Raw genomic sequence first — 27,622 nt, 5'->3', positions numbered from 1 at the left:
TTGGTATACTTTATGAAGGAAAAAAGTGACGTGTGTTTGAGCACTTCAAATCTTTTAAGGCAGCTATTGAAACAGAAACATGCTTAAAAGTAAAGTTCTTGAGATCAGATGGAGGGGGAGAGTACCTCTCTAATGAGTTCAATGGCTTCTTGAGGACTCATGGGATAAAGAGGCAATTTACTTGCAGGTATACCCCACAGCAAAATGGTGTTGTAGAAAGAAAAAACAGGCATATTGTAGAAGTTGCATGGGCATTAATGGCTGAAAAGAATATGCCCGTCCATACTATTGTCTGAAACAGGCATATTGTAGAAGTTGCATGGGCATTAATGGCTGAAAAGAATATGCCCGGTCTGAGGTTGTCCATACTGTTGTCTACACTATGAACAGAACTCCCACAGCTGCAGTTCATGGGATGACTCCTGAAGAACGCTTTACTGGCAAGAAGCCTGATGTATCGCACTTGAAGGTATTTGGCTGTGTTGCATACGTTCATGTGCCAGATGAGCTACAGAAGAAGCTTGATCCAAAGGCAGAAAAATGTGTTTTTATTGGATACTCTTTAGAGCAGAAAGGGTATCGCTGTTATAACCCTCCCATAGGTGAGTTCAGAGTGAGCAGGGATGTTATCTTTGATGAGATGGGAAGTTGGTTTACACTTGCTGGTGATGTTTTGGATTATGATAATGATCAGGACATCTATGTGCAGAAAGATAAACAAGAATCACGGAGTCTTAGTGAACTAGAAACATCATCTGGTACTACACCTAGAGTGAGCCCTTGGTCTGGGAGACTAAGGAGTAGCCCCACATCTTCAAGTGGATCTATAAGTGTTGCAGGGAAGAACAAAGGAAAGAAGAAAGTGTTAGATGGTAATGATGCATCTACCAGTCATTTGGGATTGGATGGAGATTCTAGTGGTTCGGAGAGCTTGGATGATGAGCTTGCTATTCCTTCTGTCAGGACTCCAGGTATACAGAGAGCTCATAGTAATGTAAAGGATCCATTGAGTGATCCAGTGGTACGTAGATCTAGTAGGGTCAGATACACTGTTAAAAGATTTGGTTTTGAAGGTTATACAGATCACCGTTATGCTTATATGGTGAAACTAATTGAGGATATTGAGCCCACTTGTTTTGAGGATGCTATTGGTCATACTCATTGGGATGCAGCAATGGATGAGGAGATGGCTGTATTAGAAGCCAATAAGACTTGGGATTTGGTACCCTTACCTAAGGGTAAGAAAGATATTGGTTGTAAGTGGGTTTACAAAGTCAAGCATAATGCAGATGGTTCAGTTAGCAGGTATAAAGCTAGGCTGGTTGCAAAAGGCTATGCTTAAACATATAGCATAGATTATGAAGAGACATTTAGTCCAGTTGCTAGGATGGCAACTGTTAGGTGTGTGATTGCCTTGGCAGCAACCAAAGGTTGGAGTTTGCAGCAAATGGATGTTAAGAATGCCTTCTTACATGGTGAATTGCAAGAAGAAGTGTATATGGAGCAACCAGCAGGTTATGAGGATTTAGAGCATCCCACATATGTGTGCAGGTTAAAGAAGGCGCTCTATGGGCTCAAGCAAGTACCTAGAGCATGGTCTGACAAGATTGGCAAGTATCTTGTAAATATTGTATTTTGTATTTTTTATGCTAATCACTCACTTTATGTGAGAAAGGGAGATGCAGGTTTGGTCATCATAGTCATCTATGTGGATGACTTGATTATTACAAGTGACAGTAACAATGGGATTGTTGAAGTTAAGTTTGAGATGAAAGATTTGGGTGAGTTGAGATACTTTCTTGGTATTGAAGTGATCAGATGTGATGATGGTATATGGCTATCCCAAAGGCAATATGGCTTGGATATGTTATCCAAGTATGGTATGACAGCATGTAAGCCTCTTTCAGTACCATTGGAGCAAAATGTGAAGTTGAGTGCTGATGTTGGAGATGAGATAGAAGGGAGATGAGATAGAAGACCCTACTACGTTCAGGAGGGTAGTAGGGAGTTTGATTTACATGACTATCACAAGGACAGACTTGAGCTATGTTGTTGGCCTTGTCAGTCAGTTTATGCAGATGCCTAAAAAGCCTCATTTGGATACAGTTAGACGTATATTGAGGTATGTGAAGTCCACTTTACATTATGTACTTTTTTATGAGGCAGGTAAGGATGTATAGGTCTTTGGATACACAAATGTAGATTGGGCTAGTAGCATGTCAGACAAAAGATCTACAAGTGGATTCATGTTTCCCCTTGGTAGTGTAGCAATTACATGCAGTGGCAAAAAGCAACCTTTAGTTGCTTTATCGAGTATAGAGGCTGAGTATAGAGGTGCTGCTATGGCAGCATGTGAGGTGGTATGGTTGCAAAAGTTATTAGGTGATTTGGATGTGCAGTGAGATGGTCCAGTTGTCATTTATTGTGACAACATGAGCAGTATACATCTAGCTAGGAATCCAGTGTTCCATGCTAGGACAAAACACATTGAGGTGCACTACAACTTTGTGAGAGAGAAGGTACTTGTAGGAGAGATTGACTTGGTATATGTCAGTACACAAGATCAGATAGCTGACATTTTCACAAAGGCATCGGGTGCAGAGAAGCTTCGAAAGTTTTGAAGCTTACTTGGAGTTGTAGAGATAGATTTGAGCTTGAGGGGGAGTGTTGAGATGGCAAGCTCAACATGTGCGGACATTGATGATGGACTGCCTACACTTAGCATGTTGGTGGTCATTATGATACTCACATGGACACTAACTTATTACTTATTATATTTAGTTTGTTACACCTACCTACAACTGGCAAAGACATAGCGCCAGTCGATTAGTGTAGTCGGTTATGCACCACTTTCCTTTATGTTGTATCTTATCTATACTTTGTGTACATTGTATAGTGTGTGAAAGAAGAAGAAGAAAAAAACCAGCAAGAAAACGTTTTGGCCCCCACCACGTGATTCTTGACAAAAGGAGTATGATGTGGTCGGTGAGAAGTATTGGGTCCATCAATGAAGAGATCCTAGAGGGCTGATTTTCAGTGATAACATAAGGGAAAGATGAAATTTATGGGTCATCGATGTCGATGGTTCTTCATGCACTCCATGTATGTATCATGGTGCTCTTCCTAAGGGTGTGATTACTTGTCATGGTGATGTGAGGTGCTTGTGCAGTGTAGCTAAAAAATGAGTTGAGTTCCAAGTAAACTTGGAATGTTTTCCTATACTTGAGGACCAAGTTTATGAGAGGCTAGTGTATTGTGATATCCCTAAAGTGACAATTCTACCAAATAAGCTTGGAATGTCTTGTCCTTGTTGAGGGGGCCTGGGGTTGTGATATGGAGGAGTGGGCGAGGGTGACTCCTAGGTGCTATGAGTATGATACTATGCTTCTCTTTTTTTTTTCTTAAATAAATTTGAGAGGAATTTCCATTACTCAAAGATCACCCTGAGCTCATGGTGAAGGCATCCTTTATTAAGCATATACTCTTGTAGTAAGATGTATAATTGCAGGCAAGACTCTAGATAGAACTAATGTGTGCACAGAGCTTAGTACAATAGGTAGATAGTAGTATGGCTTAGAGGCCATGGCCCATAGGCCAAGCCATATCATAGTCAGTCAATCGATTCTAGCATTTATGTCAAAGAAGAGTGGTGGCAGCCTTTCCTTATTCTAGGGTGTGATGGGCTATTAGAATGAGCTGATGGGAAGGTGGAGATAATTGCAAGTAATAATGAAGGAAGAGTCTAAGTAGTTGGTAAATTTCTTCACAAAATGTATTCAAGAGGGAATGATGTTGAAGGGTTGGAACATGCAGATAGTTTTCTACTCAAGAGCCCTTATATTTAGAATTTTTGGAAAGTTGTACCTCCCATTCTCCTTTTTGTCATATCCACTGCCATGTCAGTGTGGGCATAAGGACATAAAAGTGGATTTACTTGTTGGAGATCATTAGAGTAGATAAATACATTCTATGTTTCTTTGTCCTACTTTAGGAGTGGGTACTTCCATTTTAGCTGTCTTGGGTAGGCTTTTTGAGGATTCATAGTGAGATATATGGTTGCATCCCCCAATCTTACAAGATGCTTTGAATGCATCATTTTCCACTTGGTGGGCCCACTTCTATGTTATGCTTCCATTCACTTGGATAAGTACGAGGGGGTAAGGGCTCCTTAAACTTATCAACCCCATTGATATTAAAATGAAAAATTAATACCTTGCTTGATTCTTAATGTGCCATGTACTTCTGAAGTTTCTCCTTCGGCTTCTCTTTTAGATTGGCCTCCTCTTTCTTCTCCATGAGATCAAATGGAATGGGGTGAATCTAATGCCTTTTGCAGTTGTGCCTTAAGCTCTTCTATCATAGCATCATAGGCCTCTTTTTGTTGTGTAATCTACTCTATAATGGGTCCTACTATGAAGCCATCAAAATGTGGTAGATTAGGAAGATTTGTTGGTGATATCACGATAATAGATGGTTCTAAAGCAATAGAGGACCTAGGAGGGGAAGACTCATCTTCTTGAAGTCTTATTTTTTATAACTCATGATCCTCACATCCTTTCTACTGTAGGTGTCATATGAGGTCTTGCTTGGTTGGCTCAATTGTCATTAAGAAAAAATTATTGATCTATTTCATGCTATCTAGGATGCTATCTATGGTTCCAAGCTGTGCCTTCAGCTCATTAGGGTATTCTTGTGAGGTATATAAGCTTTGAGAGCTGCTTCTTTGTAGATTTCCTGTTGCTTAATGAGGATGCACTCATAAGTGTTCAAGTGAATATTGTATTGGGATTCCCCATACAAGCCAATGTCTACATCATTGGATAGCTTCAAGAGCATCTTCCTATGTGGTTGTTGTGTTTCCCCTTGCACACAACCTTGGATAGTCATTTAGTTACTGTTTATTGCATGGTATCAAATGCAATCTTCCATTTCTCTCTTTCCTACTCGTGTTCTTTCTCCCTATGTTGTGCTTGAACCTTCTATTGAGAAATCTCAAGGTTGTTTCATGTCAATAGACGATTCAATTCAATTGTTTGCTTCCTCAATGTATCATTGTCCATTCTATATTTTTTCATGTCTATCCTTCTTTCTTAAAGTTCAATGATGGTTTTCTATAGGGCAACCTCCTTCCCATCTAATAGCTTCTATAGGTCTTCTATCAATGCTACGCCTTTTCTACTGGTCTCATAAATATAATCCTCCATTTCCAATAGTTCATTCTGAAGTTCTTCCCTCAAAGCACTCTCTTTTTGTATAATGCCTGTCGGGACCTAAAATGGTACCAACACTAGCTATAAGCACTAGCCGGGCCTCTCTATACTCAAGAAACCACACCCCCTCAGCCTCCCTGCCACTAGGAGCATATAAGGGACACATTGCCCTAACTGCTATCATGAATCTTGCGTTTGTTTTAAGTTGTAGTCCAATAATTAAACCCCGCACTCCTCAGAGGGAATCCCTACACATAGATCGGTATAGAATACCTCATAATCACAAATAAAAGGAGACACCCCTTCGATTGAATGTCATGGCCCCACTACAACTCTCCTACACCTCCGGGATTGGCCCCTCGATGTGCGGCTAACACAAATAACATAGACGTAACAAGCTCCACTCTTATTTTAGAACGATCTAGGAGATAAGATATTTCTCACTTGACAATTTTCCAAAGAACCCAACTGCCAAATGTACACCTTAGGTTCCTCACAACTCAGTGTGGGCCATAAGTATAGGAAACCAATTGCAATGCATCCAGGAGTTACCATCTAATATGCGCAATGCAATTGTGAATGCCATTGTGCTCAAACAATTTATGATTTATAAATCAGCATTGTGCAGTGCAATAAACATTTCTTTCCATGATTTCAACCTACATGCCATGCTTCGTTGTTAAGGGTTAGCCCCAAGCATCCTCGTGCTGCTTAACCCCTTTAACTTAATTTATAAACCATCCTATATGGTATGCACAAACAAAAAGACCAAGATTTCATATATTTCTAGCAACTAATCAGTATCAAAACCCCCCTTTTCCCCTACCATTTAGGTTGTGCATTGTTGATAGGTGTAAAGAGTGATTTTTTCGTGTATTCTTCCATGTCATACACTCATGGATATAAACCTTATTTTTTCTTTATTTTCTAGCATTAAAAACTAAATTTTCCTATTTTTCACTATTTTTTTCATTTGTTCAAATAAAAATTTTGATGTTACAGATTTATGGGTTAGAACTAATCAAATTAGTGAACATTGATTTTATATTCATTTTCACTCCATATGAACCCCAAAATCACAACAAAACCCCCTAAATTTATCATTTTTATGAAAATTACATAATTGTAGATTTTGTGTGTTTCGATGTAAATGATTAAATAACAATTTTTTTGGTTTTCTTCAAGATTTTTGATAAATTTTAGCATTTCCAATCAAATGAATCCATTTACAAACAATTTCATCAAACATCTTTCATAAAACGAATAAAATGAGTGCTTGCGCATAGAAACTCAATTTTGGAGGCGCATAATTAATGGCTCGGAGGCTGCTGACACTTATTTTCCACCATTAACGCTCTCTCCAACTCTAATCTATGATCTCCTCTGCCCCAGAATACTTATTCCATCAGCCTCTTGTATCCATCTCCTTCTCTTTCTTGCATAGATCCATGCATGTGAATAGCCCTCAAGAGGAGAGAGGAGGGGGGAGAGAGAAAGACTAGATTTGTGGCTTCACCATCAGGCAGCCATTCTTCAATTAGAAACTGGTGATAAAGATCAAAAGATTAGTGGGATCCACTGCTAATCTCTGTTAGGGGGGTTCTTCCCAACTTGGCAATACCTCTCCCACCAAAAACGTTTCCATATGGGGGGGTGGCATGTTCAACAGCGTGTCGTTTCAAAACGGCACCCCCTACCCCCTCCTCCACCCCCACCCCCCCCCCCCCCCCACCCCCCAATTTCATTTTTTTAAATTGGGCCTTTGGCCCTACCACAAAAGGCATGCCCAATTTCAAATCTTGTTGGCCCTTTTGGCCTATGGACTATCAGCTTCCCATCTAGCTCGCCCAGCTTCCAAATTGAGTTCCGAAAATTTTTACTTGACTGGCTCGACATTTCGAATGGCTAGGAAGCTATCTCTTTTCAATTTGGTAAAATTATCGGATCTTCAGGTTCCCCTTCCATTGGCTTTCAATTCCTGCCTAAAATTTACACTAATTCACTTACTCTCCGCACTTTACAGAGATTTAAAAATTATTCTCATTGGCGACCACAGGATAGGGTGGCTCAACCCGTTGAATCCCATGAATTGATATGCACAAAAAACAATCAAAGAAAGCATCAAGTTGCCACAAAATATATAATCAACAAAGCACAAGAACATCCCTCACCCTACCCCCTGACTAAATCAAGGTATAAAAATACACAAGGGATAGGCCTAGCGTAATCGGAGAGAAATCCAGAGCAAGTCACTAATCAACTACTCTCATACGGACATGCTAAAAAGCCTATCAAAGAGGTCATCTAAGTGGTGGTCTGATCTACCTACCTAACTTAGGACAACTAGACTAGGACCTCCTACTAGGCATGGACTCCTATAGCTTGGTCATCATATTTTTCTTGTAACATATTTTCTTCCTAAGGTTTTCATACTCGGGCATGTAAAAAGAAGGGAGCCGAGCGTAGAGTGACCCAAGGGGAATAGAGCATCAACCTCAGGTCCTGACTTGGTACCCAAGAACCTACCAAGCTCTCGCGAGGCAACACTTAATCCTTTTCTTTTTCTCACTTTTATTTTCACTCCAACCTTCCTTTTCTTTTCTTTTTGGCTAGCTGCTACCCCTAGGAAGGCAAGGCATTAGTCCTGAGGTCTTTCCCCAAGAATCTACCAAGCCTCCACAAGGCGATAATCAACTCCTTCTTGTAGGAAATTTATTCCTTTTTCTTATTGAGGGGTTAGAACCCCTTTTTACACACCTCTGTAATTTTTATCTTGAGATATATTTAGAGCTTGCTCTTCTTTACTATTTTGGTAAGCTTCTCTAACTGTCTCACACTAGTAGGGACTCCTAGGACATCTATCTAGCAAGTAGGAAGGACAGGGTCACAAGGACTACCCCTTATCACAAGTCTTTAATGCGTGACAATGTCATAACATGAGGTAGATAACTACTCAAATGTCCCCTAGATATACCTAACTAAACCCTAGGACTTCATGCCTTGATTGCCAATCCGCACAAACAAAAAGAATATAACCCCCATGTACATATATAACACTATTAGCTTAAGGAAAAAGCTCGAAAAGGCAACAATACCACTTGGAATGGACACAAGAAGCTCCTGCACAGCAAAGGCTCCCTCCAGGAACTTCATCCGACTTGTGTGATGTAATCACTTAAACAGAAAACCATTAAATATACCCACACCAAATAGACGTATGGCCCTATTGGCCTAAAGAGATATAACATTTCACAACCAAAAAAATTGGCCTTCTTCGCCTAATGAAATAAAACATTAGAACTCGATAGAATTGACCCTCTTGCCTTATGAAATAAAACATTTGAATATCATTCAACACAATGTACTATTGAAATAATCCCTTGATCTGGACGTTACTCAACTAAAGTACAAAACCGACCAAGGATAAGGCTGCATAGACCCTACACTAAGTGCATTAGGTTATTAGCTTGTTGGGGGTAAAGACACCTCTGCCTAGCCGCGCGTGTATTACTATACTACACTGAGAGTCACTGCCACTGCACACTGCAGGTGGCGGGCGCCCGTCACCGTCACTTTATTCTTTATTCTTTTAGTGATAGTTTGAATAAAGGAAGGCCCGGTCACACATTGTGATGGTTGGAGTTCCCATTTCTAGTCTCTCCCTTTCTTGCTCTTGCTCTCCTGCCATAGCTCTCGAGTCCAACCTTTGATCCGTCGCTCCCTTTCAACTGGTATCAGAGCTTTGCTTTCCGACTCTTGAGCTTGGTTCGTGGCATTCTCAGTATCCCATCAACTCCCTACTTGCATTGGGTCTCCTTCTTGGCAGCCATATCCGACTCCTTCGAGCTCCCATCACTCCCGACTTCCCGAGCACCTTCTCGACATTGTTGGGCACCTTCAGGGCATTACATCAGAGGTATTTGATCATTTTCTTCAGGGTTTACTTCAGTTCTCAGTTCTCACGGGCAGTAAACAAGATTGGGGTAGCCACCATTGAAGTTCCCTTGCTTCATATCTCACTTGCCTTTGAACAAGACTTGCTAGAGCTTGTTTGAGGCCTTCCTTAGCTTTAACCGGACCCCTCTGAAGCTTGGCCACCATTTTTTCCAGCCCCAGGAATAGCATTTGCAGTTGGCGGAATCACGCAACCCTCCCATATGTGTCTTCAACAGTTGGCAGAATCACGTAGCCCTCCCATTTGCAGTTGGCGGAATCACATAGCCCTCCCATATGTGTCTTCAGCATTGACAGTCACAACAACAGCTCTCCCCCTCCATTGGCACTTGGAAAGGCTCCATTTCCGGCATATGAACATGCTTTGATGCTTGGTTTTGATGGTTGATGTGTTGGCATAGCATTTGGACTGATTTAACACTGTTTTGGGACTGTCATAACAGTCCACATGTAGTTTATGACAGTGTTACACTGACATTTGATGCTATAGCTTGTTTGGCATTGTCATTTGATGCTCAGTTGGTCCCATTTGATGCTTGGATGTTAGGGGAATGTATGCCCATTGTTTGGCAACCATTTGGAGCTGATTTTGGTGCTGAAATTCTCAGTTTTGAATAGTAAATCACTGTTGTACACAGTTGGGCTGAAGTCATTTTACTCATGTATACTTATGCCTATGCTTTTCGAGCTATGTTTCGGGCACATACGGTGATGTATTGACACTTGGGGCTCGACATAGAGCTTGGTTTTGATTTGGGATCATTGGTTGAGCTTGAGCTCACTTTACAAAGCATTTGGATGCTCCATCTTGGATGTACTTATGGCATGTATGTTGCTTATGTCTGACTGGTCTTGACATGCTTAGCCTATGCCATTACTACATGCTAGTTACATTGTTTGGAGCCTATTGCTACTGGAGCTCAGTCTTGGCTTGACCTTGGATTCTTGGAGCTTACTTGGGCTATTTATTGGCTTGCCAGAGTTGTATCTTGGGATGTACTTGATGTCTTACATGCTTATGGATGCTACATAAGGATGCTCTACCGCCTACATGTTCGGGATGTACTATTGATGTATTGTCTTGGACTTCTGTCATTGGCATTGTGTTTTGCCTTGGCTTGAGCTCTTGAGCTTGTACATACGCCTTTTGTGCCAGTGGGAACATTCTTGAATGCTTATCAGACATTGAGCAGGTGGTACTTTTATGCATTGAGCCATTACATGCTATTGAGCAGTTACAGACACTTGAGACTTTGGGACTTCTTACCTTTTGGGATGATACATCATATGTCTTGGTTCACTGTATGCTTATGAGCTAAGTCTCAGTTTTGGATCCGTATCTTTGTGAACTGACACCTACTTGTGCCAAGTTTTGGTAGTGGCAGGAACACTTTGCCCTGTTGCCTGGGGGTGTGCCTACTCACTGGCAGATGTTTGTATGACATACTTGGGTGTTGGATTCATGCTTATTGACCGTCATATGCTTATGCTATGCCCGCATGATTCCGGCTTTGGTCTTGACAGTATCTGATTGCCTTGGGATCCGATTTTGACATTGTTAGCTCTCTTTTACTGAAATCTGAAATTTATTATAACAAGCATATATGTATGGACTAATATGGATTTTTCATGCTAAAACACTCTGAAATGATGTACTTTCACTAGTACTTGGTGGGCAGCAGCTTTGGTTCCACTTTCTTCGCCATTTTTCCTCGATTTTGGTGATTTTTTGGTCATTTTCTGCAGTAAAGAGCAAGCAGTTTTGAACTTCTACAATCTTCCAATCTGCATTATGGCGAGTTCGTCCCACTGATCATGCTATTTTCAACATCACTAAGCTTGATGGTGCGAATTACTCTTATTGGAAGAGCCAAATTTGGCAGATGTTGGTGCAAAAATCGCAAATCAAACCTTTGAGGTTAAGCGGGCATCCGCCTGCAACTATGCCAGATGAGGAATGGCTTGAGCTTGATGAGTTATGCAAGTCCACTATTGTATTGTCTCTCACATAATAGGTTCACTATAATGTCTTTGAGGAAGAACAAAGTACATGGCAGTTGTGGGAAAAGATAAAAAATCTCTATGACAAGAAAAGTCCAGTGAGTTAGATGTATTTGCTGAAGCAGCTTATGGATATGCACATGAAGAAGAATGTGACTATGTCTGCTCACTTGAGCTAGTTTCATGCTATACTCAAGAACTTGACTTCGCAGGACATCACTTTTGCAGAGGATGTTACTCCTCTTTTCTTGCTTGGTACTCTTAATGAGTCATGGGATGTATTCTGCATTGTATTATGTGCCTCTATTACTACCTTGAAATTATTTGATGTTGAGAGTGCTCTTCTGCAAGAAGAGGTTAACCGTAAGAAATTGGATGCCTCTCATGTGTCTCATGCTATGACAGTTAGAGGCAGGAATGATGGATATAGAAAGCATGGTAGTGGTAGTGGCCGTGGATGGGATTCTCAGAAATCTTGGTCCAAGTCTCGTGGGAAGTCACGTAGCAAATCCCGTGGCAGGAATGCAGATGTTACTTGTCACCATTGTGGGAAAAAGAGCCATATTAGGCCACAATGCCATGAATTGCGCAATGAAAGGCACAAAGATAAGGGGAAAGACAAAGTGCAGGATAAGTATTCTAATCGCAGCATAGTACCTGCAAAGTCCAGTGTTAAAATTGAAGAGATCAATGTTATGCAGCCTGAGAATATTGATGATGATGATTATATCCTCGCAGCTTCTTCTAGTGCTTGGCAGATGACAGAGATACACTCTATGTATGCACAGTGTTGGCTCTTGGACTCAGGTGCATCCTTTCATGTGACACCTTTCCGAGAGAGATTTCATTCATACCGTACTGTTTCGGGTTCTCTATGCTTGGGTGATGACAGCTCTCTTGATATTGTGGGCATTGGTGATGTTAGGCTGCAGTTTCCTTCTGGCAATAGTTTTGTTATGCAGGATGTACGTCATGTACTTGCTTTAACACGCAGTCTCATGTCACCTGGATAGCTTGATGATGTAGGATATCATGTATGTTTTAGAGACTCTGCATGGAAGATCACTCGTGGAAGACTTGTGATTGCGAGAGGTGCCAAGGATGGCAGTCTCTACCCCTTGATTATATCAGCTTCTTCCCTTGATCATGTTTTGTCTATGGGTTCTATCCCACATGTATCTCTTTGGCATGCTCGTCTAGGCCATATGTCTTTGAAGGGAATGAAAATGCTTTCTGGTTTGCAATACTTACCGCCCCTTGATTATGCATGTTTTGATTCATGTGAGCATTTTCTTTATGGCAGGTAGACTAGGTCTACGCATAAGAAGTCTGGTAGGCCACGCATGAGTGAGCCCTTGGCATTGGTACATTCGGATGTCTGTGGGCCCATGCCTTGTTATTCTATGGGTGGTGCAAAGTATTTTGTTACGTTCATAGATGATTTTTCACAAAAAGTTTGGACTTATCCCATTAAGCTTAAATCTAATGTCTTTGCTGTGTTTCAAAGATGGCTTGCATTGGTTGAGAACCAATCTGGGTATAGGCTAAAATGCCTAAGGATAGATAATGGGGGTGAGTATGTCTCATGTGCTTTTGAGCAGTTATGTGATGAGAGGGGTATTAAGCATCAGTTGACCGCCCCCTACACCCCCCCCAGAATGGTTTGGCTGAGCGAATGAATAGAACCATCCAGGAGCGTGTACGCACTATGCTTAGCCATGCAGGCCTATCACAGAGCTTTTGGGCTGAGGTAGTTAGTACAGCTGTGCATGTCATAAATAGATCACCCTCTAGTGGTTTGGATTTCCAGGTTGCAAAGGAGGTATGGACTGGAAAACCTCCCTCTTATGCGCATCTTCATGTCTTTAGATGTGAGGCATTTTGCCATGTGCCGAGGGACAAGAGAAGTAAGCTGGATCCCAAGAGTGTCAATTGCATTTTCCTTGGTTATGGGGATGCAGACGAGATGGGTTATCGTCTCTGGGATCCACAAGTGCAGAAAGTCATCTGCAGTCATGATGTAGTCTTCTATGAAGACAAAATGCATAGGCAGCCTAAGAGAGTTGTCGAGATCTGTATGGTCATATTTCAGGAGGAGCCGAGAGCTCCCGCACAGCCAGTTGGATAGCCTACAGCTGCAGCAGATGCTCATGGTCAGGGTGTTGGACAGGCAATTAGGCAGGCAGCAGAGCCTGCCGTGAGACGGTCTACTAGAGACAGACGTCCACCTGATAGATTTCAGCCCTCGATGCATTATGTCTTGGTTACAAATGCAGGAGAACCTTTCACCTATGATGAGGCTATGAGAAGGGGTGAAAGTCACTCCTGGGAAGAGGGCTATGCAGTCTAAGATAGACTCCTTGTATAAGAATGAAACTTGGGATTTGGTTTCCTTGCCTACGAGCAAGAAGGCTTTGCCATGCAAGTGGGTGTACAAGCTAAAAAGTACCCCTAGACACCCCAAGCCAGCATACAAGGCTAGATTGGTAGCAAAGGGTTTTAAGAAAGAGTATGGTGTGGACTTTGATGAAGTCTTTTCTCTTGTGGTTAAGATGACCACCCTACACTTAGTCTTGGCTTTGGTTGCTCAGCTTGACTTGGATTTATACCAGATGGATATCAAGACGGCTTTCATACATGGGGAGTTGCATGATGAGATTTATATGGAGCAGCCTAAGGGCTTTGTAGAGCCTGGCAAGTAGCACGTAGTGTGCAAATTTAAGAAAAATCTTTATGGCTTGAAATAGGCACCTAGGGAGTGGTATCATAAGTTTCATGCCTTTATGCAGTCACAAGACTACAGTCAGAGTGCTATGGATTTGTGTCTTTATACGAATAAAGCCCGTGATGGTTCTTTATTGATTTTGGTACTCAATGTGGATGATATGCTGATTAGCAGGGAAAGCTCATGATGAGCTAGATGCTCTTAAGGCTCAGTTCAAGAAGAGCTTTGAGATGAAAGATCTGGGACAGGCCGCTCACATACTTGGTATGCGCATTAGATGCGACAGGCATCAGGGACTCCTCTACTTGTCAGAGAGGGAGTACATTCATAAATTCCTTGAGCGCTTCCGCATGTAGGACGTAAAGCCTATTGGCTGTCCATTGCCTTCTTATGTGAAGGTATCACAGGCTGATTGTCCGCAGATAGATGAGCACAGGGCCGAGATGGCCAAGATTCCCTATGCATCCGCAGTGGGCAGTCTTATGTATGCCATGATATCCACTCATCCAGATATTGCCTTTGCAGTTGGTGTTGTGACACGCTACATGGCTACACTTCGCAAGAAGCATTGGGATGCTGTGAAGGGTATCATGAGGTACCTGAAGGGCACTACAGATATGTGCATATGCTATGGCAGCCAAGATACAGGGGTTGTGGGGTACACTGACTCTGATTATACAGGACATGCAGATAGTAGGAAGTCCACTTTCGGCTATGTATTCAGGAGGTGTTGTTTCTTGGATGTCAAGGGTGCAGAAATGCATGGCCCTTTCTACTACTGAGGCCGAGTATGTTGCAGCCATAGAGGCTTGCAAGGAGGCCATTTGGTTGGGTCATTTAGTTGCTGACATTGGTATTGATGCTATCCCTACACTGCATTCAGATTCTATGAGTGCTATTCAGTTAGCCAAGAATCCGGTCTTCCATGCGAAGATGAAACACATTGAGGTGAGGTATCACTTCATTCGTGGGGCTGTTGAGGACAAGTCTGCTGATCTTGTCAAGATCTCGACTGACCAGAATCCTGCAGATCTGCTCACGAAAAGCCTCTCTACAGAGCGCTTTGCCTTCCTCAAGAGGTTGATGGGCGTGGGATGAGATGACGTCTTTCCTCATCCTATTGTACATGTGTACATGTTGTACTGTCTTTTTTCTTTTTCTTTTCACTCCTCATTGGGGTAGATTCACCTTTAAGTGGGAGGTTGTTGGGGGTAAAGGCGCCTCTGCCTAGTCGGATGTGTATTACTACACTAATAGTCATCGCCACTACACATTGCAGGTGGTGGACGCCCGTCATTGTCACTTTATTCTTTATTCTTTTAGTGATAGTTTGAATAAAGGAAGGCCTAGTCACACATTGTGACAATTGGAGTTCCCATTTCTAGTATCTCCCTTTCTTTCTCTTGCTCTCCCGCCATAGCTCTCGAGTCCAACCTTCGATCCGTCGCTCCCTTTCATAGCTAACCCCCTGTGTAAATAGCAAAGGGCGTCCGATGAATATGATGATACACAATCCTATGTGTCCATGACAGAGTAGGAAGGTGCTCACTTTCTACCTGACGCATAATCCAAACTAACCATCGACGGCCGTAATATGACATGTGAAAAAGAAGACCCCAAAGTAGTCCAAGACTAATGTTAGGAGGTAATTTTAAGGGCTCCCCTAGACCACAATTGAAAAAGACATCTTCCACGAAAGCATAGTTAGCCATGGAATTCGCAAAGTGATTTCATTGTCGAGGAACTAATTTTCAAGTAACCGTCTCAAAGATATGTAATATATCCAAGGCTGCACGATGGTACATCTATAAGATGGGATCATGAACACTGTAGGTCCCATTTAGCTAACTGATTAGTAATTGCGAGTCACATTTAACCAATAATCGACGGATACTACCACCTTGGGCTACATTCATCCCCATGATTGTATTCTGCCCATGTTATTAGTAAAAGAGGGTCCTAAATATACTCCCATCTTCATGATTGTCGGGGATCTTTAATGACCACACCAACACTTGCATGTTTAGTGGGCCCTCTGGAAGCTCCATTAAAATATAGAGTATAAACCCAAGCTTCATTGACAGGCCATGCCATAATAATCAACTCACTCATACTTATGATAATCAAAATCCAGCTGAGAGAGAGGATGTATAATAGACACAATCCCTCCTTTCTAGCTAAACTCAATAGAAATTCTAGTCAAAAGTCATTGATAATGGTGAAAGTAGACCTTAATTTCCCACGTAAAGGATCTGTCTTGCCACGCTGTAACATGATACCCTTTGCTTCACCAGATCACTCGACCTTGGTGGTAATGTTGCTCAAGGTACGGATGCTCTACATAGGGAATGATGCATCCCATCCACTTATCTTGGTACCTACTGCACCTTAAAGCTAAATCTTAAAGGACCTGCATAGGCACCAAGCCGAATGTCAACCCTTACACATAGTAAAGCTTCAGCTTATTAAAGTTAAATTTAGTCTTAAACTCTATCCCCTGCAAATTTGCTAGAAGGGGCATACATCCATTCTTTCCTAAATGTACAATCTTATATGGTCCATCCCATTTGGGTTCTACTTTTCTTGGAAAGATCACGCTTCGAGCATCATAATACAATACTAACATACCTTTCAAAAATCTGTACTTCTTAGCCCAAAGATTATGAAGGGCTTTCATTCTCTTCTTCCCTACTTCTTGATGTAATAAAGCCAACAATCGAATCTCATCAAGATGTGCTAGAGAGAAGTATACAGTTCTTGTAACACTTCTTCCTCTCCCAGTGAATGATTGAAGGCAAAATGCACAATGGGGAGCTCTATTTCTAATAGCAAAACACACTTCTCCACATACACTATCTTGAACGAGGTGTGGCATGTGGCTCTCTTGAATGTTAGGTTATAATCCCACACTTCCACATATAATTTCTTATCCCAATCGCACTTTCTTTTCCGATACTATCTTAGACAAGATCCCCATAAGTTGTTTATTTGTACTCTCAACCTGACCATTCGCTTGAGGATTATATGGGGTAGTCTTGTTGTGCTTAATCTTCAAAGCTTCAGTCAGGGTCACTATAACCTTATTCAAGAAGTGTGTCCCTCGATCAGACACAATCTCCTTCGGTGGACTGAAACAACAAACAATTTGATCCATAATGAAACTGGCCATCTCCTTAGCATTGCCCTTCACCGTTGCTCGAGCTTTAGATTACTTTGTAAAGTAGTCTGTTGTGCTACAATAATATACCGCTTTCGTGTAGTTGATGAAGGGTATATTGGTCCCACAAAATCAATACCCCATTTTTCAAAGGGTAACGCAACCAAAATGGGATTTAGAGGTCGCTTACGATTTTCCCTTACATCGTGTCTTTGAAAGACATCACAATGCTTAACATAACTGAAAGCATCTTGAAAAATCGATGGCCACCAATATCCAGCACAACGAGCTTTTTGGGTGGTAAGCCGGCTAGCAAAATGTCCCCCACATGTTGAATCATGGCACTCAAGAATAAATGGTACCTCATCAGGTACTACTATACAATGATGATAGATATCATCTATTCCTCTCTGATACAAGACACTCGCTATAATCGAAAAGTTTAATGCTTGTTGCTTGATCTTTCTCTTTTCAGACTTCGATAAAGTAGCCCCAAATCCCCTTATAGATGAATAATGCATTATCATCCCATACCAGGAAGGGTTGGAAGCTGTATCAATTCTAAATAAACCTTCAATATTACTTTTCTAAGCTAGAATTTCCTTTGGCTCCCCGAAATCCACAAGATATTCTACAATTCCTGTAGCTTCAATGACTTACTCCTAATCTCATAATCAAACTCTTGCAAAGTGATTAACCACTTTGCTAAAAGGTTAGGCGATTGGAACTTATTCAGCAACAATCTAAGTCCTTCCGTCTTCGTGAAGAATATTACCTTCTCATAGAATATAATGCCTAAATTTTTTTGTCACAAAGACCATTCCAAGGCACAACTTCTCCATCTACATATAATTAACTTTACATATCCCCAGTTCCTACTAGCAAAAGCAATTGGATGATACCATTTCTCCTCCCACATTTGAGCTAAATAGCATGTAGCTGCTAAAAATATATAGAAAGATTCACCTCTTTGGGGTGCTTTTAAGATTGGTGCTTTTGCTAATTCCTACTTCACATCCTCAAAGGATATTTGACAGACTTCATTCCACTCAAACAGATAGTTAAAAGATAGAAGGTTCATCAATGGAAACACTCTTTTCACCAGTGCATTGAAAAATCTTCGATAATATCCCACTGATGAGATGAAAGCTGAGCACCTCTTTTGAAGTATGCAGTGGCCTCATAGAGATGATAGCCTTTATATTTTAAGGGTCAGTCACAATACCACCTGCACTAACCACATGGCTGAGTAACAACCCATAGGGCACTCCAAATACATACTTTCCAGGGTTAAGAGCAATGCAAAACTGTCTACAACGCTCAAACATTTCCTCAGAATAATCAGTTGTCGCTCCTTATGGTGTCTGCCTCCACATCATCAATAAAGACTTTTAACTCCTTTGGGGAGATGTCACCAAAGGTCTTATGAGCTGTTCATTGTGCCAAGATCTAGGCGCATTATATAAATCAAATGCCATCACATGATACGCAAAGGTACTGAAGACAGTAATAAATGTCGTCTTTAATTTGTCTTCCTCAACAATAGCCATCTAGTTATATCGAGCAAAGCAATCCATAAATGAATAGATTTTCCTATCTGCTAATTAATAAAAAATTTAATCAATGAAATGCAACGTGTAGTAATCCTTAACCATCTGCATATTAAGTTCTCTAAAATCTATACAAAGCCAAATGTGGTTGTTCTTCTTCTTCCTAATAACAAAAAGTGAACACCATTCCGTGTGTTGAATCAGAAATATCAAGTTAGTCTTTTGTAGTTTTGTTAATTCTTCGAATAGCTCGTCCCTTAATTCGAAAGGCATATGCCTTACTTTTTGTCACATAGGGTGGCTCCCTTGCTTCAAAGGAATCATATTGTAATATTCCCGCCATAACACTTCATAATACGAATTCAGACTCGAAATGTTTTAAAAATTACTCATTGACTTATCACATAAGTGACTGCATGTAATATCAAATCTTGCATTAAATCAATTCTGCAATCCGACACGAGAAGACGCCTCAATGAACCCAGCCAACAAAAAAGTAAATACACCTCGTAAATAATAATACGACGGCTTGACCATTATATTTTCCACATTATATTTTATTTAGCATTTCTGATTCCATTTAATGCATCAAAGATCACATTGATTTTGCAATGGCAAGACAAATCGCAAAAGCCTTAATCGATAGACAAAGAATGCGCAAGAACAAGCATGATATTGAGTAAGTTAAGTATCAAAGAGTATGGCATGACTTTATAAACTAGATAAGTCATGAGGTAACTTGACCAAAAAACTACTGGATGAAGTCATTTTGAAGAAAAAAAGACGTTTTGGAAAAAATAGGCCAATAAACATGACATTTTTTACGTGCCTGGAGGGAGAGAAAGCATTTTAAAATCATCCCCATGCCACCATCCAATAGGTAGGTAATCAAAAAGCATTTTTTATCAAGCTTACTTAACTCTTGACAAGTAGTCAAAAGAATGAGTGACTGCATGCTTTCCCCTCATGACTATAAATACAACCCCTCTCCTTCACAAAAAAAGCAAGAAGGAAGACCTCTTGATGATGGAAAAATTTCTAGACTACATCTCTTTTCCATTCTAGCTTGAGCCTTCAAGAAGGAAAATACCTATCTTCTACCTCATTCCCATTTTGTCTACCCCCTGTTACGCCTTTCTTCCATACGCCATATCACTAAGCAAAACATTGGTGATTTTTTTCTAGACGACCACCAACTCTCCATGAGCTACCACATTAATTTCACATGAAATCCATGGCTCCACGAGGTCACAAAATTTGAAGAAGCCCATTTGAAGCAAAATCAGCAAGAAACACGGTCGATGGAGAAAATGACGCGGTAGGAATTGGCAAAACCCCCGTTACTACAAACTTGATAGAGGTAACATCTCGTCGGTTTGGAAAAAAATAATATTTTATAAGCTTATCACTATATTTGGCTTTGAATGATTATAAACCCATTTTAAAGAAGATGCATATGAACTACCACTTAGGAAAATAATAAACTATTCAGTGAAAAGACTCTTTTACTTTAAAAAGAATTATATGCCTATCATGAAGAAAATATCGTAATTATGGTTTATTTCGTGATATTTATTGTTATTTCGTTAATGACACATGTGATTATAATAACTAAAAAAAGGTAGACGTTGTTAGGGAAGGGAATATTTTATAATTTTTCCCTAAAAGTGACTATGTCTATTTCATTTTGCTAATGATAAACAGATACATATGAGTCTTATAAAAATTTATAGAAAATCATTTAGATAATATCATGAAATAATCAATGGATTAAATCAATAGAAAATTGTATAGGAAAATACATACTAGACGTGCATAAATTAGGTGCGTACTAATATAATTCGATGTCTGAAAGATGAAAGAAAAATTACACTTATGATTTTTACATTGCTTAGAAAAAAGTTTTTAGAAAACAATTAGCATTGCATTTATGACATAGCTAAATGAAAATTGATCTTCCTAGATAATGTTGAAATTTTGACAAATGGTCAGACATCGTTGATTAAACCATAGAATACGAGCAGAATAAAATAAAAATTGTTTTCTTACTGAAAACACACACAATATTAATATTAATGGTTATATTAGCGAGAATGTCAATATCATGAGTCGACCCACATATGAATCAATGAGAAAACCTTACCTAAAATATCGAGGATGTTGAAGCAAAAATAACTATGAAATAGATCTGCCATTTCCACAGTATAGGTTTCTAGACATAGACAGCAATGGGCCTACTTTCTTCTTCATGAATGTAACTGATATCCATCCCTGAAAAAGAAAGATATAATGATATCCTATTTTGAAAATTGTACATATAGCATCTAGCCTATCCTATCGATGTTGATGTATATCTACTTGTAAACATTTTCCATTTGTAAATATTCCTTGTAAAAATCATAACATATGGCTACTGATTATAAAAGATAACAGTGACTAGATTTTGTAAAAATATTGTGCTCTTTGGCCCATCATTGTTTTACAAAACTAGTAAGATATATTAATGTGGAAACAAAGCTTAAAAGTTTAAAGCACTAAACTAATTTGTGAAACTTATGATAACCCAGGGTAATGCAATTATCGCTAGTCCAACTAAAATTCAGGAGAAGTATCTCCTTAAGCAGGTTAAGCCACCGGAATTCAATGGCATGGGCAAACACGTTGAAGCTAAGGCAGAGATTTGGATTGAGACCATAGAGGACTACTTTACTATCGTGGGAACTAGCCCTACTAATCAGGCTATGATCACCAAGTTGAAATTGATCGGTGAGGCACACCTGTGGGTGGTGGAAACAGTGCTGTAAAGACCAGGGACTTGCTGAGACAGCTATTACTTGGGAAAAGTTGAAAGAAACTATGCGTGGTCAATATTTGCCACCAGCTTATTGCACGCTAAAAATGAATGAGTTCTTTAACTTAAGACAGTTGGGAATGAGCCTGGAGGCATATTACTCAAAGTTTATCTCACTACTTAAATATGCACCTTCCATGACTATTTCTCAGCAGCAGGTATCTAAGTTTTCTCACGGATTGAATGCTCCTCTGAACACATGCCTTGAATCTATGTGGCCAACTGATCTGCAAGATGCTTTGATTTGTGTAGCACCTCTTATTCAGGAGATTCAATCAAAGCCAAGGAATAATAAGCTCTAGAATCAAAACAAAGGGACTTCACAGGGCTATGTTAAGCGACCCCAAGGTCAATGTCCACTTGGTCAAGTAAAGAGGGCCAAAACAAATGTAGTTGGGAACTTCATACCTACGGGAAGTAATTCAGGAGTACCTAGGTGTTTCCACTGTAATGAGCCAGGTCACTTTAAAAGACAATGCCCAAAGCTTGGCTGAATTCCTCGCCAAGGACAGTATAGAGGTCAGAACCAAGCTTTAATTGCAAAAGGAAAAGCATTTGCTATAATTCGTAAAGATCTTGAAGAAGAGGGAAACCCAACTATGGAAGCTGATATGGAGAGGGCATTAGTTCATGCCACCCTTCATAAGAAAGGCCCAAATCGCCAATTATCAGTTATTCAAACACCAACAGAATATGAGGGTAAGTCCTTTAAAATCCTAATTGATTGTGGAAGCACACAGTCTTTCATGTTACCAAAGTGTGCTAAGAAATTAGGTATAGACACAATACCTACATCTAGGTTACTTGTGGAACTTGCTAATGGAAAATAAATCATGTCTACTCAACAAACTTGCAAAGTGACATTTAGCTTGGGAAGCAATCTCTCTGAAATGCGATTTAGGATCATGAATTTAGGGGCCTATGAATATCTATTGGGTATGGACTAGTTAATCCCCAATGACGCACATATTCAGTGTAGAAAAGGCTAGGTGACTTTTCAAAACCTAAAGGGGGAAATAGTGATGACCCAAGGTGAGGCACAAAAACCCAAGGTTCAACTAGCCAAATACTCTCACATAATAAAAGTGTTAAGAAAAGGATTACTAGTGTATCTCATAAAGGGTTTAGCAGAATAAACAAGACAAGGGAGAGACATATTGGTTTAAGGAATATGATGACATCTTTCCAGAAGAGCTAACTAAATTACCACATTGAAGAGAAGTCGATCACGAGATCAGACTTGAACCAGGAGCTGCTCCAATTGATAAGAGTCCATATAAAATGTCTATCCCTGAAGCAATTGAGATGACAGAGAAACTCAAGCAGTTACTAGATCAAGGATACATCAGACCTAGTAATTCACCATGGGGAGCCCCAGTACTGTTTCAAAAGAAAAAGGACGGAACTCTTCGCCTTTGCATTGATTACCGAGGTCTAAACCAGGTAACAATCAAGAATAAATATCCAATCCCAAGAATAGACGAGCTACTTGATAGGCTGCAAGGGGCGAGAATCCTTTCCAAGATTGATCTCCGATCTGGTTACTACCAAATAAGGATGAAGGAAGAAGATATCCCCAAAACTGCCTTCAATACCAGATATGGTCATTTTGAATTTTATGTAATGTCTTTTGGTCTAACTAAGGCCCCTGCTACTCTTCTTTGATGACATCCTAACATACTCCAAGAGAGACGAAGACCATGAGTTGCAACTGCGCATTGTGTTGGACACCATGAGGATGCACAAGCTTTATGCGAAGCAAAATAAGTGTTCCTTTTTCAAAAGACAGATGGAATATCTCGGATTCATAGTATCTGCTGAAGGAATCTCTGTAGATCTAGCCAAAGTTAGAGATGTTCAAGAGTGGCAACCTCCAACGACAATTAAGGAAGTGAGAAGCTTCTTAGGACTGACTAGATGGTATATAATTTTCATAAAAAATTACACCCTAGTAGCTACACCTCTCACTGATTTGCTAAAAAAGAAAACTGCTATTGTGTGGATGCCCATTGACCAAACTAGCTTTGAGCAGCTCAAGAAAAGTTTGGTAACAACACCCATTTTAAAGCTACCTTACCTAATTCAAGAGTTTGAAGTCATAACAGATGCAAGTTCTCTTGCACTAGGTTGTGTGTTTATGTAGCAAGGTCATCCAATAGCCTATTCCTCAAGGAAACTAAAAATCCATGAGAGGAGTTACGCCACCAATGATCTCGAGCTATTAGCTGTGATCCATGCTCTCAATTTGTGGCGGCACTATCTGCTTAGAAGCAAGTTTACTTTGTTCAGTGACCACAAAAGTCTCAAATGGATCTTTACTCAACCAGACCTAACATGAGGCAGCGATGATGGATTGAAGTCTTGCAAGAATTTGATTTTGAAATCAAGTTCAGACCTAGGAAAGAGAATGTGATTGTTGATGCATTAAGTCGTAAAGCTTTTTTGAATGCACTTATCATGGAAGATCCATCTAAAGGAGAGACTTTAGCTACCATGATATTGATGCCCAGCAATCCAATCATTGAGTTAGCCAAAGAAGAAGCAGACAAGGATCCTAAGTATCAGTTAATGCTTAGAGAAATCCTAGTTAAGGACATTGATCCTAAGCTTAGAGTCAAATACCAAAATTTCAGTGTGGATGATGGACTTGTCTATTCCAGGATAAGGCTCTGTATTCCCTTCATTCAAGTGTTGAAAAATAAGATATTATGGGAAGCCCATGACTCCCCGTTCTCAGGACACCCTGGCTATGCAAAAACTCTTAATGCAGTTAAGAAAAGTTACTATTGGGAAAGACTGAAGCATGATATACTCAGATATGTTACTGAATGCCTAAGTTGCCAGCGGGTGAAAGCTGAGCATGTCAAAATGCCAGGTAAGCTCTAGCCACTTGACATTCCACAGATGAAATAAGAGTTCATCAGTATGTATTTCCTAGTTGGCTATAATTCAAGGAGGGTATAATTCAATCATGGTGATTGTGGATATGCTGAAAAAGGTCACTCATATTATCCCAGTCAAGACCAACTACAAAGCTTCAGATATTGCACAATTGTTTGTGAAAGAAATATTTAGGCTTCATGGATTGCTTAAACGGATCGTTAGCGACCGCAACTCTCTGTTTACATCACATTTTTGGAAAAGCCTATTTGTAGCAATTGGAACCCAGCACAGCTTACCATCCACAAACTGATGGTCAAACAGAGCGAGTTAATTAGGTCATTAAAGATATACTGAGAGATTACTGTTCTAGAGAACTTACAAAGTGGATACAATATTTTCCCTTAGTAGAATTTTCCTACAATGCATCATATCACCAGAGTATTCAAATGACTCCATTTCAAGCATTGTATGGACAAGATTTTTTTATGCCATTGAATTTCTCTGATCCAACCCTAAAGGTTGAGGCTTCTAAGAAAATGCTAGAAGACATGGATGATCAAGCCAAAACTATCAGACAAAACATCCAAGCTGCCAAAGATCGCCAGAAAGCTTATGCTGATCTAGGACGGCAAGAGCGCATCTTCTAAGAGGGAGACATGGTTTTCATCCGTGTACGCCTAAAGAAGAGTTCTCTTTCATTGGAAAAATTCAAAAATTTGAGTCCAAGGTATTATGGACTATACAAGGTTCTCAAATTCCTAGGAGCTAATGCCTACAAACTGCAACTTCCTGATCATGTGAAAGTCCACAATGTATTTTACGTTAGTCTTGTGAAACCTTATGTGGCAAATCAAGATCATATTCTTGATGACCAGCAAATTGTAATGCCTAGTCAAGGAGCCCTTGAACTCGAGGCTAATAAGATCCTAGATGTAAAAGAGAAACCTCTTGGAAATAGAACCATTAGAGAGTATCTTATCTAGTGGAAAGACTATCCTGAGGAGGATGCTACTTGGATAGAAGAGACAGCTCTAGAAAAACGGTTTCTCCAGTTCTTCTTGAGATGCGGACATCTTGATTCCTCTAAGGAGGAGAGGATGTAATATTCCCGCCATAACACTTCATAAAACAAATTCGTGCTTGAAATGTTTTAAAAATTACTTGTTGAGTTATCACATAGGTGATCGCATGTAATATCAAATCTTGCATTAAATCAATTCTGCAATCCGACATGAGAAGACGCCTCAATGAACCTAGCCAACAAAAAAGCAAATACGCCTCGTAAATAATATTATGACAGCTTGTTCATAATATTTCCTGCATTATATTTGATTTAGCATTCATGATTCCATTTAATGTATCAAAGATCGCATCGATTTTGCAATGGCAAGACAAATCGCAAAAGCCTTAATCGGTAAACAAAGAATGTGCAAGAACAAGCATGATATTGAGTAAGTTAAGTATCAAAGAGTATGGCATGACTTTATAAACTAGATAAGTCATGAGGTAACTTGGCCAAAAAACTATCGGATGAAGTCGTTTTGAAGAAAAAAAGACATTTTTGAAAAAATAAGCAAAAAATTATGACTTTTTTATGTCTAGAGGAAGAGAATGCATTTTAAAATCATCCCCATGCCACCATCCAATAGGTAGGCAATCAAAAAACATTTTTTATCAAGCTTACTTAGCTCTTGACAAGTAGCCAAAAGAATGAGTGACTACATGCTTCCCCCTCATCATGGCTATAAATACAACCCCTCTCCTTCACAAAAAAAGCAAGAAGGAAGACATCCTGATGATGGAAAAAATTCTCTACATCTCTTTTTCATTCTAGCTTGAGTCTTGAAGAAGGAAAATACCCCTCTTCTACCTCATTTCCATTTTCTCTACCCCCTATTACACATTTCTTCCATACAACCATATCGCTAAGCAAAATGCTGGCAAAATTTTTTTAGACAACCACCAACTCTCGCTGAGCTACCACGTTAATTTTGCCTGGCATCCATGGCTCCATGAGGTCACAAAAATTCAAGAAGCCCATTTGAAGCAAAAGTAGCAAGAAACACAATCGATGGAGAAAATGACATGGTAGGAATTGGCGAAACCCCCCGTTACTACAAACCTGATAGAGGTAACATCTCGTCGGTTTGGAAAAAAATAATGTTTTATAAGCTTATCGCTATATTTGGCTTTAAATGATTATAAACATATTTTAAAGAAGATGCATATGAATTGCCACTTAGGAAAATGGCGTAAGTAATATAATAACAAACTATTCAGTGAAAAGACTCTTTCACTTGAAAAAGTATTATATGTCTATCATAAAGAAAATATCATAATCATGGTTTATTTCGTGACATTTATTGTTATTTCGTTAATGACGCGTGTGGTTATAATAACTAAAAAAGATAGACGTTGTTAGGGAATGAAATATTTCATAAATTTTTCTTGAAATTGACTATCTCTATTTCATTTTTCTAATGATAAAAAAACGCATATGAGTCTTATAAAAATTTATAGAAAATCATTTAGATAATATCATGAAATAATCAATGCATTAAATCAACAAAAAATTGTATAGGAAAATATATACTAGACGTGCATAAATTAGGTGTGTACTAATATAATTCGATGTCTAAAAGATGAAATAAAAATTACACTTATGATTTTTACATTGCTTAGAATAAAGTTTTCAAACAAACAATTAGCATTGCATTTATAATATAGCTAAATGAAAATTGATCTTCCTAGATAATGTTGAAATTTTGACAAATGGTCAGACATCGTTGATTAAACCATAGAATATGAGAAGAATAAAATAAAAATTATTTTTTATTGAAAATACACATAATATTAATATTAATGGTTATATTAGCGAGAACGTCAATATCATGAGTCGACCCACATATGAATCAACGAGAAAACCTTACCTAAAATATCGAGGATGTTGAAGCAAAAATAACTATGAAATACTCGACAACCCTGAAACTATCAGTACCAAGAAATTAAATAAATATCAAAAGTCTATAAGACTTATTGGACGTTGATAAGAATTTATCGATACAAATTCTAATGTCTAAACAGACTTGGAAAAGCATTTGAAATCCTACTAAGTGTGGGTTAGGGCAGGGCAGCGCATGAATTGCCTACCATAGGTATAAATGCTCATATTATCTTTTAGGGTGAAAATACCAAGTTTTCATAAGGATAAAATAGACTTCAGATTCGCGAAATAACTTGCGGATCTGGAAAAAAAGAGTTGCAAGTAGGAAGTGAAACCCTAAGAATAAG

The sequence above is a fragment of the Lygodium microphyllum genome, chromosome 13 (assembly GCF_053477565.2).
Source record: "Lygodium microphyllum isolate KBCC chromosome 13, Lygodium_microphyllum_v1.1.10, whole genome shotgun sequence".
In the NCBI taxonomy this organism is placed as follows: Eukaryota; Viridiplantae; Streptophyta; class Polypodiopsida; order Schizaeales; family Lygodiaceae; genus Lygodium; species Lygodium microphyllum.
The sequence above is the reverse complement of the archived record's forward strand: the minus strand, read 5'-3'. Positions refer to the sequence as shown.